We start from the raw sequence: 6,981 nt of genomic DNA, 5'->3' as shown, positions 1-6,981 counted from the left end.
TTTCAGTGTGAAAAACTGCACTTAGCTGACTATAAGTAACCAGTATGAAATTTGCAGGAGCAGAGAGTCCAGGGAGAAGATCCAGATGTAAGGTATGGAGCAGCTGGCCTGTATGGGCATCGTAAGAAGAAGCACAGTGTGCAGTAATACAACCAAAGATAGGGGAACAAACAGGTGCAGTGGGAACCAGGGATGGCTCTAAGGATTAAGCACTTTGTTAGGCACAAACAAGATCATGTGGCCACTAAACGTCATTGAATTTAGAATTTTTCCATTAAATTATAGTTTTTTGGCCCCTGACACTTGTGTTACAAGGACTGAAATTAATAAGATTTGGTGTTTCTAAGTCAACATATGGCATTTCTGTGGAGGCTTTTAATGAATGTTTTAGGAATGTGAAGTCATGACATTTTATGGTGCAATCTGGTGAGCAGGAGAAGGGAGGAGGAGCGGCTTAGTGAGTAAAGAAACTGTCTCTATAACCAACGACATTGAGTTTGAAACAGGGGAACCTGGTTCCCGGTGTCAGCTCCTTGTGACCTTGGACAAGTAACTTTGTATCCCTGTGCCTCAGACACCAAAATCATCACCTGGGCAGGGACAGATATGTTGGATTATATCGCTCATAGCTCCTACAGTTTTAGCATGCAGATTATTTGTACTTCTTACATACTTCGCCACTAACGGCAGCTCTGATGTGGGGGTAAAAACACTTGCAATTTAACCCTTAGAGTGCCTGATGGGTCATGGTGCCCAAGTGCTGTGGCCCCTCCGGCAAAGTACGGTCATGTGATCGCGGCAGCCATTTTGAAGGAAACAGAAGAGGAGGGATCCTCCGTTTCTGCACTGGTTAGATCATGGGAACGCAGGACGCGATCGAACATGGGAAAAAACAGCCCTTTAAGGATGACGTAGACATTACGTTTAGGGTCACCTTGAGTGCCAGTCTTCATGACTACACCCTGGGGGCACTCAAAGGGTTAAAACAATTGGCAGTTCGTTAATACACCCTTTTCCCTGCCTTTTCTACGTCATTAAAATAGTGCAAACACACCTACCCCCAAGGCAACACAACACACGCAAACACCAGGGCAACACACAAAACTACATTCCGACGTGGGAGCGCTGCACCCCCCAGCTCCCGAGAGTCATTAAGACAGTAAGCGAGAGTTATCAGCTCTGATTGGGATGGTGAGTGGGCTGAACGAAAGAGGATAAACTGTTAACAATGCTCTCAACATAGCAAGAGCGTAGAAATAAACCCAGTTGTTTGTTATGTAATGATCATTCTCCTTATGAGTGAAATAATGGTTAGGGTGATGGATGGATCAAGCCTCCCAAAAATAGCTTTGTTCCTACAAAAGAGTTGGGTTAAATTGGGGTTAGGTCTTGAATAGCATTGCAGACCTACAAATGACTGTAGAGCAGGGGTGCTTAACTCCAGTCCTCAAGCCCCCACCCCCCAACAGGTCGGGTTTTCAGGATATCCCTGAGCCACCTGCAGCACAGGTGGCTCAATCAGTCCCTTTTTTTAATACAGGTGACTTAATCCGTCGTCTCTGGGAGGGTTGGAAAAGCAGTTTATGTAATGATTCATCAGTCAGCCTGTGGGTAGGATAGGAAGAGAATCTCTTAGTCTCTCCTGCAGAGGTGCAGGGAGTGGATGGGCTGCTTTTATATTGATCCCCTGGCACTAAAAGAAGAAAGGACACAGAGAAGCCAGAAATCGTTGTGCCTGATCTGAGTGCTACTCTGCTAGATTAATGTAAACCTGAGAAATAAATCACACTCTCAGGGCAAATAAGTAAACAGGAGATCATCAGCTGCCCACAGTATTCATCTTCAGATTAACGACATCAAAGTGAAGGCATGAGCAGCGGTGAAGACAAGGAGAATCTGGCAAGGAGAGAGATCCCTCAGTTATTAGAGGCAAGGAGAAAGGAAATGTGGTATACTGTAGATTTAAAGTAGTAGGGGGGGGGGATTTTGAGACGCAGAGGAGAAAGGGTAGGTAAGGTTGAAGGCAATGGTAGTGGTCAGAGGAAGGGGGGGTATAAGAAGAAGAGGGAGGAAATGCTCAGCCTCTCGCTGCTGCTGGTGGCCACAAGGACCCCGCCTTTGTTGGTGGAGTTTGTTTGTCACAGCTCAGGTAGGGTAAACAGGTGTCCAGTATTAAACCAGACTGTCCTGTATTTGGACTCTGTCCAGGAAAAAATTAGAGGTAATACTGGACATGTATGTGTCCGGTATTATCTCTCTGGACATAGTGACCGGCTTGGTGGGGCCGCAGGATTTCCCCAAGCAGGGAGAGAGCAGGGCTGTTGCTAGGGAGCTTCCTCCATCCTGATTGGCTAATGCAGGGTAATGCAGCAGGACGTGTCAGGAGCCTGAGGGTGGAGAGGAGGAGGAAACAGCATGGAGCGGAGAGGGGTGTGTGTCTCCAGTGCGTCACACCTTTCACCATTGTGTCCAGTATTTTTGGAGAAGCCACCTGGCAACCCTACACAGCTGGTGGTGGGGTAGTGTTGAGATTGCACGTGAGAAGGATGGATCAGTTATCCATTTGGAAATCAGGTGGAAAAAGTGTTGCTGGACTGCGGCCAGTCTGGTGATGTCCTTATGTGTTGGCTTATAACAGACGGATAGAGCAACATGCAGGAGCCAAAGGAGACCACACGTAGCCGACCCAGAAGCAAGGTCTCACCCCCTCTAAGATATACACATGGGGGTGGAGTCCTGGAGGTGGATAGAAGTAAGAGAAACGGACTCTGAGGATAGTTGGGAATAAAGGGAGGGTCCAGGAACGAGGAAGGGTACCGCAACGGGAAGGATCCAGTGGGAGTCGGGGTCCAGCGAAAAGGAAAAGTCCCATAGCGTAAAATGGTTCAGGTAATGAGTAAGTATCCAAGTAAGGAAGGTATCAGGCAAAGCAAGAGCATGCAGCAGGACAAGCAGGAGAACCTGGAGGCACAGACATGGAAGAGAAGCAGGGTGATCATATTTGTCCTGGGAAAAACCCGGACAAATTTTGCGCATACAGTACACACAAACGGCCGGCACAGTTAAAAAACGGGACAGTGGCCAAAAAAGTCTACCTTTTTATATAGGGCACAACCAGGTCCTAACCCTGGGAAACAGCAGCTGGAGAAACCAGGCGAGGTCGGGACATGACATGGCTGTGGGTTATTTTATATATCTCCTGCTAGGCTAGGGGGCTTTGCAATGTATCACATGTAAGTGGATTAACACAGGTTTGGGTGCAATCTGAGGCTGCTAGTAATTATTATGTTTTCTAATAAAGCTGTGGCCTTTTTACCCCAATTTAGTGTCTCTTGGGTTGGGTTGTTAAGGGACTGAGGAGTTAACTCAAGACCTCCTGACTTCATTGTAAAGAAAATCTACCACACCTGTGCGACATTTTATGATGAGAAGTAGTAAAGATGTGTGGGTCATGTATCAAAGTTTCCATGGTGCAAAACACAGCAGATTTACATTCATTAAGGAATAAACTCCAGAGTATTTTGTTCCCTTTATTAAATGTAATTCAGCTTTTGCCGCATTTGTGCACAGCAGAAACATTGATACATCATCCCTAGAATATGAATAAGATGCTGTGTTTTAGGACTTGCTTATTATTGTGGGGTTTTTTCTTGTTTTATTTTTATACAAGGTGTATTGAGAGCTGTTAATTGCTCTTCACATGTTCTGGTAGCTTTGTTTTCAGCCTCTAGGTGTTGTCTTCCAGCTTACTGTACAAGCCTTGATTCCCATTATATTTAATGCATAATAAGGGTATGATGGGGGAAAGAGTGACGGAGCCCAGTGTATGAAGTTTGAAAAAGGCAAGACACAAAACGATGCGCCTGAAGCCTTCCGCAAGCGGAATCGGGCATTTTGTCATGGCCGTCTGGCTGCTGAGGGACCCTTCATTGCAGCCGCTCCACCGCTGGACACTCAGCCACCGGCCGTTTGGCCATTATTTAAGGGGTTGTAGCAGTTAGGGTAAGGGGTTTTAGGGTAAGGGGTTAGGATTTTAGGGTAGAGAATTAGGGTAAGGGGTTTTAGAGTAAGGGGTAGAGAATTAGGGTAAGGGGTAAAGGTTTTTAGGGTAGGGCGAAGCGTTAGTATTAGGAGTTTTTAGGGCAAGGTTAGGGACTTACCTTGGCGTCAAAATGGTAAGCGGCGAGATGTCTCGGCATCGAGATGAGTGGTGGCGAAACGCAGGCGGCGACATGGGCGCAGCAAAACGGCCACAGCCAAATGTCCTAACCGTCCGCAATCTCCCAAATCCTCCCTGGTTGAGGGTAGCAGCTTTCAGAGACCTGGGCAAGATATGGAGATGCCCTCATGGGTTCCTAGCCTTAATGAACGAATGAATTAGTAATTAGTGCATGAACAGCTCATAGTACTATTTATTTGAAATGGTTTCCTGTTATGAAAGTGAGCACTGTGTTAAATGGAGCAATATATGTACAGTGGATATCAACTCTGGAGATTTTCTCATCTAAGAACATGTATCTGCTATCACTGGGGGACATTGAGAGTGCTTTCATTTACATGATGGTAATTATCGTGCTAATTGCTCCTGTATCTTTATCATCCCGTGACAAACAGTTGGCACTCGTTCATTGTTATTGCTGTTTATTAGCTGCAGCATTCATTTGGATTTGGGAGTTTTCAGTTCTTTAGTACTGTACTTAATTAAAACTCCCTGCCAACAATAACCTGGCTGTAACACAGGCCTTCTCTGCATTGAAAATCCTCATTTATTTTCCTGCATTTCTTTGTGAATTTCTTTACTTTTAGTAAATGGTCCATGATACAGTGCTTACACTGCCAGCCAGAACAACGTGGTATCATGCTATGTAAATATAAATCTGAACACTTCTATTCGCTTGTTCTTTATTGAATATATTTTCATTTGAATAATTCTGTAAAGGTTGCGGCTTCAAACCCTTCCTGCCCACTCTGCTTCTCTTGCATAGAAATAGGTTGCAGCCACCCCACAATGTCAGGCACACTATGTGCTTTTGTATGGAAAAATGACACTAATACTGTTGGCTATTGGACTGAACAAATGTGGCGAATGATTGCACTAATTACAAGACTTTTGCCGCTAGCTCTCTATTTATAACCTTAACATAGTGTGTTAATTTGTCAGGCTTGCATTGTGGAGGTGAGAGGGCAGAGCTGGATTCAGCAGTGGTTCAAGGCATTGTCCTACAGACAGCTCTAAGAGCGAAGCAGGATTAGGTGACTCTCAGTAGGAGCATGTCACAGTCCTGACTGTGTGATCATTATCGGGAAACGAAAGGCTCAGCGCACACCGAACCAAGTCAAAGTTATCCACTAATTAGATGATATTGTCGGAATAAACCCCAGAAATAATTGCATGTGTGACATTCTGAAGCTATTCACATGAATTCCATATTATATGATTTCAAAATAAAAGTAAAGTTTAAAATAAATATGTAGAGACAGTTTACAGTATATCTGTTCCACGGTGTGTAATGCCATTTCTCAGAATCGTACTCTGGCTCTTTTCACATCTGAAACTTGGTTACTCATTATAAAAACAAATTAATTCATCTGTGTAAAATACCACCAGAATTGAAACTATTGCCATTTTTAATATATAAAAAATGTAAGTGCTTCAGTACTAACCTATTGTTCTAATCTCCTCGCCTCTGTGTGAGATCAGCTGCAGGGAACTTTACAACCAGGGCTGTCGACAGGGAGGGAAACGCGTAATAAGGCTGTGGGAGGGCCCGGAGGCGCTAGGAGAGCCGGAATAAGTGTCCCGGGCCCGGAGGCGCTTGGAGAGCCGGAATAAGTGTGCCGGGCCCGGCCGGTGCTGGGAGAGCCGGAATAAGTGTCCCGGGCCCGTTGGCGCTGGGAGAGCCGGAATAAGTGTCCCGGGCCCGTTGGCGCTGGGAGAGCCGGAATAAGTGTCCCGGGCCCGTTGGCACTGGGAGAGCCGGAATAAGTGTCCCGGGCCCGGAGGCTGTGGGGGGGCCCGGAGGCGCTGGGAGAGCCGGAATAAGTGTCCCGGGCCCGGAGGCGCTAGGAGAGCCAGAATAGGTGTCCCGGGCCCGGCAGGCGCTGGGAGAGCCGGATTAAGTGTCCCGGGCCCGGCCGGTGCTGGGAGAGCCGGAATAAGTGTCCCGGGCCCGGCCGGTGCTGGGAGAGCCGGAATAAGTGTCCCGGGCCCGTTGGCGCTGGGAGAGCCGGAATAAGTGTCCCGGGCCCGTTGGCTGTGGGAGAGCCGGAATAAGTGTCCCGGGCCCGTTGGCACTGGGAGAGCCGGAATAAGTGTCCCTGGGCCCGAAGGCGCTGGGAGAGCCGGAATACGTGTCCCGGGCCCGGAGGCTGTGGGAGAGCCGGAATAAGTGTCCCTGGGCCCGAAGGCGCTGGGAGAGCTGGAATAAGTGTCCCGGGCCCGGAGGCTGTGGGAGAGCCGGAATAAGTGTCCCGGGCCCGGCAGGCGCTGGGAGAGCCGGAATAAGTGTCCCGGGCCCGGAGGCTGTGGGGGGCCTGGCAGGCTGTGGGAGAGCCGGAATAAGTGTCCCCGGGCCCGGAGGCGCTGGGAGAGCCGGAATAAGTGTCCCGGGCCCGGAGGCGCTGGGAGAGCCGGAATAAGTGTCCCGGGCCCGGAGGCGCTGGGAGAGCCGGAATAAGTGTCCCCGGCCCGGAGGCTGTGGGGGGCCTGGCAGGCTGTGGGAGAGCCGGAATAAGTGTCCCCGGGCCCGGAGGCGCTGGGAGAGCCGGAATAAGTGTCCCGGGCCCGGAGGCGCTGGGAGAGCCGGAATAAGTGTCCCGGGCCCGGAGGCTGTGGGAAGGCCCGGAGGCGCTGGGAGAGCCGGAATAAGTGTCCCGGGCCCGGAGGCGCTGGGAGAGCCGGAATAAGTGTCCCGGGCCCGGAGGCTGTGGGAAGGCCCGGAGGCGCTGGGAGAGCCGGAATAAGTGTCCCGGGCCCGGAGG

The sequence above is a fragment of the Ascaphus truei genome, chromosome 10, assembly GCF_040206685.1.
Source record: "Ascaphus truei isolate aAscTru1 chromosome 10, aAscTru1.hap1, whole genome shotgun sequence".
NCBI lineage: Eukaryota > Metazoa > Chordata > Amphibia > Anura > Ascaphidae > Ascaphus > Ascaphus truei.
Note: the sequence above shows the minus strand (reverse complement) of the source record.